Here is a 16,010-nt window from a genome sequence, read left to right as displayed (position 1 = left end):
TTATTGCGTATATGTCGCGTGTCTTTTGCTTTTGTGTTGTGTAACACAATTTTACAATTCGATTCTTGCCGTACATAAAGAACCAGCTCGCAATAATATCAAATCCTCAATAAGAATGATGCGGTTAAAATCTTGGAAAACATAACTGCATGTAAAAACATGTGTCTGAAATAATGTTCATCTACTCTCGCTACTATTTAATGGAAACGAAATCAATTAACCGTTAAATATTGTTTTGGCTAGTTTAAATGACGACAATATGGTCTGGTATATGATTTATTAATCATGGAGCATGTGTAACATGATTATTTGAAATAAATGATGGGCCATGGTTTGCGAACAATCTACTTTCGAGAAGTTTCGTTAAAAGCTAGTGAGTGAAAAGCGGGGATACGAGAAGACGCGTAATCAAAATGTCAAGCAATAGAATGTCAAGTTTTTTTAGGCCAAAAGTAGCATCAGTTATAATTTCAACACCGTATATATGTTTTTTACTTCTTTTGATTATTAATGGATACAGTTTTTTTGTATATAGAGAAGCCATGTTAAATATATATCAATCTAAGACAACATAAAAAATTTCAATAAAAACTAGCTCTGTATATCAGGAACCATGCCATGTTTAACAGATATTATTACTCTACAAACATACTATGGTAATCAATAGATTTAGTACAAACCTTCTAAACAAATTGATAATCGATTCGGGTATTTTGCAATCAAAATATAGAAACGTAAAACACATCTTTTTAGCTTGAAGTCGGTAACCTATTTTTTCTTCAAAAGCATTCCATGGCCCATTTCATTCTTTTTTTGTGAGCGGATTGACACCAATTCTAATCTTAACAATATCTGAGTGGAGCTTTTGTAGACAGCCCAAACTCGGTCATTCATTTGAAAACATTCCGTGGGCTATATAGGCCATAGCGCAATTACAAACAACTTATTTACTTACCAGACGTGGAATTCGTGTCCGCATTGTAAGAAAGCTTTCGTCAAACTCAACCTCACGTTGGAAGAAAATCTTTTTCTATGACAACCTGTTACAAAAGACACAATATCCAAAAACTGTAAGTAAACTGTTCGATTGCAAATTACAAACATTTACTCTCGTATTTTGTTTAATTTAATTTTAGTTGGGTTTTTTTGTGGGGCGGGGAGGGGTGTGCACTTATTTTCTACATCTGGATTTGTTTATTAGACCATGCATAGTTAGAGTAAAGCCTATTAATACAATGGATCTATATATCATAACACCTATACATATTTAGAGTTACGACCATTGATATAGAAGATCTATTAATCAGTATACCTAAATATTGTATTATTCACAGTTTTCAATGTTTTCATTGTGACTCATGGTACGAGCAAATTGTTCAAAAGATCTATCAAATATATAATTGCTCTACATGCACAACATTTTTCACAATTATTAGCTTACGTTAAAAAACATTCCGAACTTACCTTGTGTGGCAAGACAGCTTTTAAAGTGCGATAGATCATTAACGTTTATAAACCACCAGAGAATGTGCTGGAAGATAAAATTACTTAATGTCTTTTTTTAATTCGATCTTCCGATTTTGCTGGGTTTTTCATGTTCATTGATTAACAACCATGACGTGTTTCATATTTGCGTTGAATAAGACCGAGTTCATTGAAATCTCTTCACAATTGAGGAAGTTATGGCCGTTCAAAGCGATGCATATATATATATATATATATATATATATATATATATATATATATATATATATATATATTTGATAGAGGACTTTTTTAAGAGAAGTTAATTTTTGTTATGATTTGATAATTTTTCATTCAAAATGATGTTGTTACTTATTAATATCATAGCAACACGCTAACCATTTATGATAGAATGTATATTCATAGAATAAAGCCCATGTTTCAAAGTTGAAACACATAAACCAGAAGAGAATATGTGGAATATTAACATGGAAGGAAAAATATTATGCTTATGATGATGATATGAGGATAAGGAGGAGGATGAACAGGAGGAGGAGAAAGTGGAGGAGGAGGTGTTGAAGGTGGTGAAAGAGACAGAGCAGGAGGTGGTGGAGGAACAGGAGGAGGAGAAGGTGAAGGAGAGGAGGAGGTGGCTTAGATGGAGGAACAGGAGGAGGTGCATGGACAGGAGGCGTATGAGGAGGATCAGGAGGAGGATGAAGTGGAGGAGGAGGAGTAGGTGGATAAGGAGGAACAGGAGGAGGAGTATGTATGGGAGGGGGAGGAACAGTAGTCGGTAGAGGTGGAGGAACATGAGTAGGAGGAGGAGGCGGTAGAGGTGGAAAAACAGGGGAGGAGGAGGTGGAGAAGGAGGTGGTGAAGGTGGTTGAAGTGGTAGAAGAGGGGGAACAGAAGGAAGAGTACGTGGAGGAGGAGGAGGAGGGGGGAACAGGAGGTATGAGGCGGATGAACAGGAGTTGGAGGTGGTTGAGATGGAAGAACATGAGGAGGGGGTAGGGGGGATGGAGGAGAACCAGGAGGAGGAAAAGGTGAAGGAGGAGGTGGTGGAGGAGGAGGAACATGAGGAGCAGGAGTTTCGTAATATTGTGTACTAGGTACATGTACTTCCAAAGTGGTTCCTGTTGGAACTTAGTTCTGAACTTCTGCAACGCACAATGTTGTTGGACACCTAAGTTGGGTTGTCAAAAAGTACAGCACTACAATACAAATTAAGGCTGTGGGGATCTAATGAGATCGATAATATTCGAGCGATAACGCCGTATTCGGAAAGCGTTCGTTAATTTTCTGATATTTCCATCAAAGTCCGGAAATGTACTTGAACCACGAAATAAATGAGTACGTTTAAATTTAAATACTAAAAACACGAAATAAATATGTGTGTGTTGTTGTTTTTGCAAGTTAATGTGTTCATCTCCTTAATAATCATTAACGTTAAATTTATTTTATTTTAATAAATTTGTTTGAAAAAAAAATCAATTGTTAATTAAGCTGTTTTTGTCAAAGTATATGCACATCCCATTCACAAAATCTAAGCATTTTTAATTAAGGATCATATTATAGAAAGCGCCCAACGAAGTCAATGGGTAGTTGTATCTAATAGAGTGCAAAAAATCAACTGGGTGGTAAAAAGTTGTGAAATGTTACAATAAGTTTTGATAGACAATTTACAATGTGGAAATAGGTACACATTTTATTTCTGGAAAAGTACCCATTAGGCACCCACTACCTTAAACTTCTAACGTAATACGACGATTATAGGCAGAACACAATGTAAACTCGTGTTGACGGTATTTTCTAAAACATATTCTCATGTAAAAATTCATTGAACATTCCGTCTTTTGACCCATATATCAAGCACTCTTATATCAGTGAAATTAATAGCCGTCCTCAGATATTGCACTTGACTTCATCTTCGATAGGATAATGTATATTTTCAGCCCATCAGTCAATTGGTATATTGACAGTGAAGATTATTGTTCTTATGAAAGGGTAAACATGCGCGATGTTCAACCTACGTGGAACACATACTTCAATTTCAATGACACCATGGCAGCTTTGTAACCAATCGGACGAAGTACTCGCGAAGAGATTGTGATATGACTGTGATGTAGTTTCGCTTAATGTTCTTGGTTTTGTGCTTACAAACAACTAATCAATTGACAAAGCGTGGGGATCAACCATCAGTTCCTTCTATTTTCTTTTTTGTCCACTTGTTACAACCATTCACGCATTCACTATTTCCGTTTTGTAAATTCAAAATGTGTGTCGTTATTGATATTTAGTATTAACCAGATAATACCACCTAATAAGGGTCAATTAAAGACTTGGTAGTGCAGTCCTCAGATACCTTGATCAACAATCGGTCCTAACAGTACGCGGTATTATTTTTGTTTTTGACATCGCGGCGTTGATGTTTCATTTATCTAACACGCAACGATGGACGTGATCAAGGACTTCTTTTCCGACTTCCAGAGTCATGTTATCCTACGGTGTTTGTTAAGTTCTACCGCTGGCAATGTGTTTCGTTTGACGATGACGTCTCATTTATCACGCCATATTTAGCGTTTATTCGAATCAGGTTTTGGTCATAGCAAACTGAATGGTATAAGCAATCACATTCTGTAAAGTGCATGCTTATTTATACAGCATTAATGTATTTAAGTCGCCAACACGCAAAATACTTGTCCGAGTTTTACATCAGCAGATTTTTTTCAACAGACTTTAAAGTGCCGTCCGTCATAACTTCCGTCCGTCGAGTATGAGGAACTTTGGCGCGGTATCTAAGGATTAGTGACTCAAGATACTTTTGTCAACCTGCAACCATAAACAATGTTAATGCTTGAGTGTATACAAATGTGACGCTTTTCATGTGTTGTATTTTTACTCTAGTCGTTTGTTTGAGTTGTTTGTTTCAGTTTTTCGTGTATAAAATCGTTGTAACTGTAGTGTTCATGTATATATGATAAAGCCTATTCTTTTCTGTTTTGTTCTGTGATTGAATTTGCAATATCCTATTAATGAATATTAACATTCTTATACCGCTTTAAAACTACGGTATGTATCCGGGTTTTTTTAATCAGATTTCAGTAAAACGGTTACTAAACACACTTACGGAATAAAATGCAATATAAATACCTCTGAAAAACGAAAACTGACGATGCTGCAATGCATGTGTTTTGTAATTTCATTTAAAAAAATACGTCCCCGCATATTAAAAGTTAGACTTTAATAATGAGGAGACTTTCTACAAACGATCGATAGTTATTTAGGTGTAAACATTAACAAGACCATGGTAGCTTATCTATATTTCGGTTTCCCCAAAATGGCTTCGTTATTAAAGACCACAAAAAAGTAGCCTATAGGTAAAAATGTGCTATATTTATTATTTGTTTGCATCGAAACGAAATATATTAAACTTTTTTTTTGTACCATTTGAACTTTTTTGTGTAGATTTTAATGTTTATTCTTTATTTTCTCAGTTTGCCAACAGTGCCTTCCAAGGACTGTCACATCGTATCTGTGCACAAAAAGATACTGATCAAATTATATTTCTAGGCATATCTGGTGTATCTTAAAACTCATTATACAGTACATTTAAACATGCTTAATAATAAGAAACGTGATCACATGAGTACACAATAAAAGTTAATCCATCAAGTGTAAAAATATTTTACAATCGTCAGCGTAAGTACGTAAGAAAAAATGAATAAAAAAAAACAATCATGTATTGCGAAAGTAGGCCATTACTGACTTTCGGAATTCCGATGGTGTGGGTTTTCCAAATGTATCGGTCTACCCATACAGTGAGATCACATATACGCGTTACATACGAACATTTAAGACAAATAGTTAACCGCATTAATTTCCTTCAAAAATAAGCGAGTGCCAATGCACATATGTTTTAAAGTCTCTATAACGCTCAAAATCAACGAAACTTTCGTGAAGTATTTTGTAAAATAAAGTTAACACCTAAACAATCAGTGTTCCTTAAAGCAATAGCCAAAATTTAAGCGCTAGATGTTGTATGATTACATAGATTTTTGTAGATACAAAATGCTCGTTTGTATTTATTTGTGGCCACAATAAATTCCCGCAAATATATCTATTCATACGACACACGAACAGCATTTCATTGTTCATGTGTCGTATGAATAGATATGCAAAACAATAATAAAAACTAGCATTTTGTATCTACAAACATCTTTTTTACCAGACCACATCTGACGTTGAAATTTCAGCAATTGCCATAAGGAACACTTTTATTGAAGGACAAGTGGCGTCTATATACATTGTTTATTCCTTGTACGTGTACGATGTTGAATTTTAACATAATTCGAACTATTGACAGTGTTTTATCTCAAAACGGTATGCGCATGAGGCACATTTGACCGAGGGTTATAAAATGATCTAGAATTTATTTACACGTTATGACAAGCATTTCATAAATAAAACAAATAATCTGAAAAGCTCTGATCTCATCGATAACATGTTCGATTCGTGTTTAAGATCTTATGTTCCCCACAAGAAATCCATCTACTTTAGATCTATCTATGTTGCAATTAACGTTTTATGTATGCTTTTTATAATTCGTTTGATAATATATACTATTATAAGTTTAACCAGCAAACGAATCGTTTATCATTTCAACATTAATTACAGACAAAATAGTTGAAATAGTAATTGTTAGACCTGAAATTATTTTTCAGGATGCCAATACATGGAAACGATGTTGCAAACGTACAGGGACATGTGTATAACTGGACTTTGAAGATTTTTTCTTCTGAAAATGATTCTGGAGATTTTAATTTTTCTATATTTACTCTTGACAAATGTTTAAAACTTCGACAGTCTTTTATTCAAAGCAAGTGCGTAGTTGCCTATACTATACAGGACAATTCATACTACACTGCATTTACATGAAAAATGATTAAGAGCTGAAGTAACCGATTTAGCACTTTCAATGCAAAGCAGTGGGGGAGTTCAACCGGTTTGATGGCTATCCTAATCTGAGACTACGTCATGTAATTAACACAAAACATATGTTAATTATATATAAACATAACCCTCGTCGCATTCTATTTCACATCAAAGAGAATGCAATTTAATAACTCAACGGTTAAATTCACACGATTGCAGCTTTCTGAGTCTCGACGAAATAAACAAACAATTTTCAGCTAAATGCCTTCTTGTTGACAATATTTCACAACCATGAATCATTTGGTAAAAATCGTACTGCTGGATATTTAAGAGATAATCGAAATGTTCTTGAATTGATATTAATTTATGGCTTGGTTCATTTACGAAAATATGGTATGGGATATGGTATATTATCACATAATTAATGGCACATATTAATAATGATTAATTAAATAAATTATGAATCATAGTATCCGAAATTTACTTTCAAGAAATCTCGTTAAAAGCAAGAAAATCGAGGATCCGCGAATACGTGTAACGTCCCTCAATATTTAGACCCAAAAATAGTTCTAATTTGAACACCAATAGTCTTCTTTTAATGTGTTGTTATTATTGGATACATTGTTTTGTTTATAGACGCCATGAGAAATATAAATCAATCTAAGACCAAACTGAAAATTACAATAACATGTAAATTGGTATATCAATTACCATGCTGCCACGTTCAAAAGGTATGATTACTCTACATACATGCTATGGTAATCAATAGTTTCATTCCAAATCATCTAGAAAATTGTTATTCGATTCTGGTCATTCGCAATCAATATATCGATACATAGAACGAACGAAAAGTTGCAGCGAGAATTCAGTGACCAATTTTGTTGTGTTGTTTTTATTTTTTTTACATTGGAAGCACTCAATAGACGAATTTAGTTCTATTTTGAGAGCCAAATGGAGCCCACGTCGGCATCCCAAACTGCTTCATCATTAAACACTCTGGGGGCTTTAGATGCCAAAGCTCAAGAATAGACAACTTATAGTGTTTTCGTAAAGATCAACCTCACGTTTTCAAAAAAAAAATAAATATCGATACATATTTAGAGTAATGGCCGTTAATATAACATATCTATTAATAATTAGACCTAAACATATTTAAAGTTAAAACCATTTGTACAGCAGATTATGATGATGATGATGAACTACTGCAACGCACAATAAAGTTGGGCACCGAAGTTGAGGGAGAGCGAAATTGAATGAAAATGTGTTGGATGGAGATAGGGATATTTCGAAGGATCGTTACTCCCAAAGTATATAATTCCAAATGTTCCAAATTCTGAAGGACCGACAGCCCGAAAGCCGAAATTACTGTGGGATTTATAATTAAATTGTTTTGCATGTTCATAGACGTTGATTAGTAAATTAAAGACGTCATACGAAACCAAACATGGATCAAAAGTATGCACACGTTGTTTGAATAAAAAATAAAGTAATAAACACGCTTTGGTAGTGTTCTACACCTTAAACAGGCATGTCAACGGTATTTCTCCGAAATATACACTCATTTATAAATCATTGCATATTCCGTCTTTTAAATCAGATATCTAACAATTCAAAATCAGTGAGATCAACAGCCGTCCTTAAAATTCTCAAGAAAGATAAACAAATGAAAGATTATCAAAACTTGTAACAACTAAATCAAGGTTGAGGTCGCCGTGGTGTAGTGGATATGGTGTCCGCCTATCGACCGGGCGGTCACGAGTTCGATCCCCCCTTTGGGGATGTTCTTTTGATCTTCCACAGAAATGCAATATTTATACGTATATTTAATCAGTTAAGTGAACGTCCCCCTTCGAGTAAGGTATTATGAGAAACATCTAGAAGAAGTGTTGTTGTTATATTTAGCCGTACAACATAGTCATCACACACAATATGAAATAGGAAAAATAGTTTACAACATGAACGCATGATCTATAACGATGAGTTAATTTACATTAATGCTGCTAAAACGCAAATATTTTTACACACCAACGGAATACATGTAATTGGGCAAATGGTCCGATTGTTTGTTTTTGTGTGTATGTACGTGAATGCGTGACGTTTTATCATTTCACAATCGACATGTATATTAAGTGTGTCACCTAAATATACATGCCAGGACATTGTCTTTGTTCCAGAACTTGAGTGGTCGAATCAGTTACTTGACCTTTGTTGGGAGACCCCTGAACAAATCCACTTGGAGTGGGGCCAGGCTGGAAGATTAGAAGTCCTCGATCGAGGGATCGGGTCCACGCACGCGCCGAAAGATTGTTTCGTTTGATTCTGAAAATAAGGTGTATTAAAACGTAAGTTAATTGTCTTACATTTAAAACAACATCAACAAATACAAGAACGATACCAACAAATATTAAATAATGCAACTGCTCAACCTCTTATCCATTAGTTTGCTTATAAGGTTGTTTATTCATCACGCTTTCGTTATTATATTTTGTTTACAAGACGATTGGCATCATAATTATAGGGTAAAACGTACGCGTCACTTGACAAAAGTAATGAATAATAAAAAATGATTCCCATAGAGTATTTTTCCTACTTGTGAGAGGGAGCCTTAATAAACACAGGAAACAAGTACATGCCGTATTGGGTGAGGTCCACAGCAGGCAGTATGTCTATGGAATGCTCCTTCCCTAAGCTGTCTGTCAATGTTCACGAAATATGTTTATTTCCTGCTTATTTTGATTAACTGTTCTTTAAAGTGATTTGTGTTGTGTGTGTACTACAACGCACGCTGTTATTTTATATGTATATTAACGACGATGAGCTTCACATGCTTAAGTAAAAAAAACTATTATGTTCTGTACTGTTCTGTCATTGTCACTTGTAGACAATAGAATATTTTGTCTCCCGTCCATACGGGTATTCGGAAAACCTTTTAAGAAATGTTATGGTTCTATGATATAGAAAGAATGGAGTGGTTAATTTTTTTAATGTGATAAACCATTTAAAATACCTTATTTATCACTCCAAATTGAAATGATTAACAGATCAATCACTTTCGCTTAATTAAAAGTTCAGATAAACTGGGTCAAGTAACAACTCAGTCATATCGGATAACATTTCGGATTAACTTTGTTTACTTACGCCTCAGTGTTTTCTCAATTGTAGACAGAACCATTTCCATGTTTGCCTTTAAAGCAGCCACATTAGAATATCTCTCCCAGGACATCATCATTGTGAGGTCAATGTCGGACTTCCCTTTCACTGTCGTACCCTTGCCCAGGCTTCCACCTTTAAATAATACACACGTATTCACCCTTCGATGCGGAAAAATGACTCTTTCTATAGCATAATGTTATGCCCTGGATCGATCATTTAAACATGACTTTTTTGTTTACATGTGCATATACATTGTTCGTTTTACTGAGTTTCGAAACTTAATGACTATGTCACTGTTATTTAATGCTTTTATTAGATGTTATGTGTTAGTTAGATATGATAACAGCCGATGCCTACCTTTTGCGTTCTTTATTATTTGTAATATCTTTTTAAAATGTCTCATTGTATAAGTGTCTGTTCATATGGCTGCCATTATGGATAAATAGGAAGTGGATTTCCTGATGCTGACTGCAGTATTTTGACAGATTATTCATATGAAATAATTTCCTTAAAACTCATAATCAACCAATATTATCTAATAAAAAGGTAATAGTCGTCTTTATAAATGATTTATTTTTTTAATTGATATGTATTTGACCAGTGTTAAATTCTTATATGTCTGAAATATCATTTTAAGACGAGTGACACTTACGATATCAAGAACGCTCAAATTATTGTGTGCGCTCTTATGTGTTTTATTGAGCATTTCTTGTGCGCTATTTGTGCACATGTCATATGTGCGCTTTAATGTTAATATTGCACAATGCCATGCGTGCGCTTTTGGAGAATATAAAAGGCACTGAAAATTCTTATTTGAGGACTCGGAAGTTTGATTTTCTAGGTGTGAAACCTATTTTATTTTGTTTAAAAAAAAAGACATTTCATTTAAATTATAAACATTGGCTATCAAAATTTAGGCTACATACATGAATATTTGTTTAACGTCATATTAGATAGAGAGTGCAAATACTTACTGTTCTAACTCAATTTAAATTTTACTACAATTCTATGATGAATTATTTATGAATTGTATGTCTTATTTGAGATATATATTGAAAGTTATAATGTAGTTATTATAAATGAATACATTGTAAAATATTATAAATCTTGAGTTTGCATTTCTTGAAATAGCACAAGGAACTAGGGTCAAATAGTTTTCTTCATTTTTCTGTTTATCATAGGCCATTTGTGTTCCCTGTCAAAGTGAAAATATGCATGCAAAAGGTGTTGTAAAAAAATCTGACAGAATTTAGACAAAAATCACAGCTACCGCTCGGCTCGTGACAACATAGACAATAACTATTTGTGAACCTAATAGGCACATAAAAGCGTCAAGAATTCTATTTGTAAAGATAAGACAGATTTTGAATTCGCGTTTAGTAACTTAGTAATATGAACCTTTATATACATGTCCTTATAAAGACTGAACATGCGCATATTAGCAGGTAGATTTTTAATTGACTTATTGAGTAGGACATTTACAATTCATGCAACTCACGTGGAACTATATTAAGTCAATTTAAATAAATGTTTGACAGCTTTGGTACCAAAAGGTCATGCGCATATTATGATAACATTCTGGAATCTTATTTTCTCATGGAGTTATTTCCCCATGATCTTTGTCATGTGCTTACAATCAGCCGATACATTGACAAAGCCTTTAGTTGAACCAATATTCCTGTGCCTTTTTCCAGTCTTTACAACAAGTCAGTGTACATGCAATCACTTTTCCGTGTTTTTTTTTTCACATGCAAAAGGAGCGTCGTTTTTGATATTGAAGATTAACAAGATAAGATCACATAGTAAGAGCCAATTTAAGACTTTGTTGTGTTTTCTTCATATGGTTTGAATTACAATCAGTCAAAATAGAACGCGGTTATCATTTTGCCCAGAAACCGGAGCGTTGTGGTTTTATGTTTCAGCTTTCCAATACGCAACGATGAACGTAGTCAAGTTTTTTCACCAAATCCACCAGGCATATCGGGCTTTAATGTTGTTAAGTAACTTGAAATGCTTTTTTGTTTCATCACAACCCAAATTTTTAAACAAAGATTTTTCCCGCGACTTTTATCAACACATCGATTATTTATGTTTAAAAAATTATTAATTATACGATTTATGCTGTTCTGTTCCTTTATCTGTATCATTTTAGATTTTATTATTTTATCTCTTACGAGGATAAACATATGAAAATATACCGACATTGGTAACAACTCAATTAATACAGATCTATGTACCTGAAGCAATTCCGTTTACGAGTACAAAACGTATTGGCATACATAGCGATGAATTGGGTTTTGTTAACTTCCTTTAATATTATCTGAATTGTAAAATATGAAAAGCATTTTAATAGGAGTTTTATCCTTTTTTATAATTAAAATGCAGTGAATCACCTCGTTGTAGTAGATAATGTATTGGAAAACATGTTGTGTTTGTGGGTTAACATAGACAGAGAACAACGCAGTACGTTTGGTGGCTATTTTAAAACTACATCGTACGACCAGTGGTGAGCATGCAGAAGTGCATAGAGGGCGTGGCTATGATACACATTATTGAACATTAACCAATCAGATTCATGATAAATACATAACAATTCTCCCCTTTTTAAAATTCATTGATTCCTGAAATAAAATAATAAAAGAAGATACATATCATATAGTATTCAACAATTGGAAGGAACCAGTACCATATCAAATTGAGTTTTAGCTTGCCAACAAAATCATCAGAACATTAAATTTTTCAGACAGATAATGTTTTCTATTCCGGCTTTTCTCCTGTGGTCAGTCAGTGTCAGTTATAACTAATGATACTCTAGCCGATCTGGTTTACGACGATTAGGCAGCGGGTAGCGTATAACAGGTGTTTCTGACTGCATGCCAGTAGTTTCAGTATCTGGACGCGGAACTAATTGTGGCAATTGATCATTATTCGTTTGTTCATTGTTTACGCAACGCGGCAATCGGGACTCCTCGGACAATCGCCATAACGGCGATCGTCTCTCGGGTGTATTTGGTGGAAGGATATGTCTAACGCCTCTAGGCGGAAGATATTACACCGAAAATATAGTTCGGGTTACACACCATTAAATTTGCACTAAATTAACTGATAATATAGATATAGAATGACCAATTTCTCTGAGGAGTAATATAATAGAATATTTGTTTCTGTTATTGTTAAACATTAGTTGTCATTACATACAAAATATTCAAATGTTAATTAAATATTTAGAAAGCCAATTAGTTGTTTCTTGAAGTGTAAACAACACCATTTTTCAAACTTAAAGAACAAGTATTTCTTAAATTGCATTAATTATTGGTACAACATTGCGGATGTTCTGCAGGGCGACAAACTTTGAGATTTAATCCATATGTTTAGGTTCTATACCATAAACAATCGTACAACACTGTACAGTGGTACAGGGAAAACTCTTCGGTGTAATATAAGAAATAGTAAAATCCACTTAGATCCCCCCCCCAAAAAAAAAAAACACAACAACAACATTATAGTGACAAGCCAGGCAGTCACAAACTGTATACAGACAAAAGCCGTATGGCTCTAAGTGGGGTTTACTATTACCAGTATTGAGACACCTAAAGGGTTTCGCAGGATGTAATAAGTGGCTAGTTGATTGAATTTGAAAAACAATTCTTTCTGTGCATTTGATGATGGCAACCATACAGTACTTCTGGCAGATATTTTTTATATTTCAGCCAAGGCAACTTAATTCCAGAGGCTGTTATTCTGGCCAGGCCGATACTCTTTAGCTGGGCAACCAAAACACTAAATATGGTCAACTGTGCAGGCAACAATTGTAACTAGAAGTGGCGCGGCAGAGGCCGACGCGTATCCCTATGCCGCATGTTTGACCCAGTAAGCATTTTAATGAACCTCGTGGTGAATATAATGGATCAGCCCTGTTTTAGCCTTAAGTGTAAATTGGTTATTCCAATAATGAGGAGACACCAATAACACCTATAAACAAATTAAGAATACAGTTTTTTATGCCCCCGGTAGGATAGTTTTTGAACTGTCCGTCAGTCTGTCTGTCTGTCCTTCCGTCTGAAAACTTTAACATTGCCCTAAATTTTGCAATATTGAAGATAGCAACTTGATATTTGGCATGCATGTGCATCTCAAGTAGCTGCACATTTTGAGTGGTAAAAGGTCAAGGTCATCCTTAAAGGTCAAATATATGGCTTTAAAGCGGCGCAATAGGGGCTATTGTGTTTCTGACAAACTCATCTCTTGTTTTTATTTGAAAAACCAAATATATTGTTGGAATTTGACTTATTTAAGGCATCGTGTATACATTTTAAAACTCAATTTTCCACAATATGAAACAACTTTTTTTAAAGGCACCAATAAAAGCTCCTCCATCCCCTATTCACGCTAAACCAAGAATCAGTTTTTTATAAGATTATCCTTCAAAATGGGCAAAAGTCCGGGTCAATTCTGTCAAAATGCCCTTTAACAACTCTTGTGACATGCAGCTGTAGTCTATTTTCTCTGTATTTTTTTTTACAGCGAAACACATAATGGCATCATCATAGATGTATAGCTCAGAATTCATTTTATACTATATAAATATGTTATGTGGTCTTATTTATACAAAATAACCTGGATATTTATGAAAAAACACCATCTCCCTGTAAAGAGAGATGGCATTTGTTCGCCATAAACATTTATATATTCAGTAAATTGTAAGCAACAAACATGAAAAATTCAGTCCCCCAGTCATCGAGTTTTTAAAGCGTTCAACTTTGCTTAAGTAATAATGCATCAATGTTGATTCTAACAAAAAAGGGTAGTCATTTATGCCTAAACAGTTCTGCTTTCCAGAAGCAAGGACGTCAAACACAAACTTTAAACCATTTATAGTCTTAATTATTAAACAAGAGGGTCATGATGGCCCTGTATCGCTCCACTGCTGAAAAAAAGGCTGAAACAAATATTTTCGGCATGTGCAAATACTTAAATAAAGGCCCTATTTAAGCACATGTACACTTTTGTGACCCCCTGGGCTGGGTCACATTTAACCCCAGGGGCATAATTTGAGAAACCTTTGTAGAGGATTACTATATCTCACTACATACAAAATATGGTAGCCCTAGGTCCAAGAGTTAAGGACAGGAATATTTTTAAAGTTTTCACAAAATACGGAAGATATAAGCGTGTATAATGTTCAATTTTGTGACCCGGTGGTCAGGGTCAAATTTGACCCAAAGGGCATTATTTGAACAAACTTGGTAGAGGACTATAAGATGCTACTGCATACCAAATTTGGTAGCCATAGTCCGAATGGTTTTCGACAAGACGATTTTTAAAGATATCACAAAATAGGTGCTTTATAAGCGTTAATTCAATTTTGTGACCCCTCGGGGCAGGGTCCAAGTTGACCCCAGAGGCATTATTTGAACAAATTTGGTAGAGGTTTATTTTAGATGTCACTACATACCAAATTTGGTAGCCCTAAGCCCAATGGTTATGGACAAGAATTTTTGGTTTTCACAAAAAAGGCCTTATATAAGCATATGTTCAATTTTGTGACCCCCGGGGCAGCGTGAAAAATTGACCCCAGAGGCATAATTTGAATAAATTTGGTAGAGGACTATTAGATGTTTCTACATACAAAATTTGACAGCCCTAGGCTCAATAGTTATGGACAATAAGATTTTGAAAGTTTTCACAAAATAGGCCTTAAATAAGAAAATTTTCAATTTTGTGACCCCTGGGGCAGGGTCAAAGTTGACCCCAGGGGCATAAATTGAACAAATTTGAAAGAGGTTCACCCCAGGAACATTCCTGAGAAATTTCATCAGAATTGGACCAGTAGTTTAGGAGAAAATGTTTAATGGAAAAGTTAACGCGCAGACGGACGCACGCACACACAGCGAACACAGGACCATGAGATAAGCCCTGCTGGTCTTTTGCCAGTGGAGCTTAAAAGACATTCGGCGTATATCCTGATTTTGTAATATAGTACGAAAAATAACGTTTTTAATTGATTCTGTAGTAGAAACAAAGAAGAACCCTTTTCTTTTCAAAGTAAAAGTTTTATAATTATGATAAATTGCCAGGACATAATTATGGGCCTTTGTTTTTGACATCTGATATCTTGTGAACCTAATAATGGTGCCCTAATTCGAATGATACATAACATGAAGTAAAACAAAACAAAATTACTGCGTAAGTGTGTGTGAGAAAGAGAAAATTATCAAAAAACAATGAAAATTGTATTTGCATATTAAATACAAAACACTTTGACAACAAAAAGTATTGTTTGTATAATCAATATGAACATAATCTAAGTTGCTGCTAATATGGGATCCCCACCAGGATTTGAACCTGGATTTCCTCTCCATATAGAAAGGTGTGTTTGCTTACACTATAAGGATGTTCCAATTAACAGCAATAATATTGGTTACAATTATTTCTGTCAACTATATTATTTTTTT

Source organism: Dreissena polymorpha, chromosome 6, assembly GCF_020536995.1.
Source record: "Dreissena polymorpha isolate Duluth1 chromosome 6, UMN_Dpol_1.0, whole genome shotgun sequence".
Lineage (NCBI taxonomy): Eukaryota > Metazoa > Mollusca > Bivalvia > Myida > Dreissenidae > Dreissena > Dreissena polymorpha.
The sequence above is the reverse complement of the archived record's forward strand: the minus strand, read 5'-3'. Positions refer to the sequence as shown.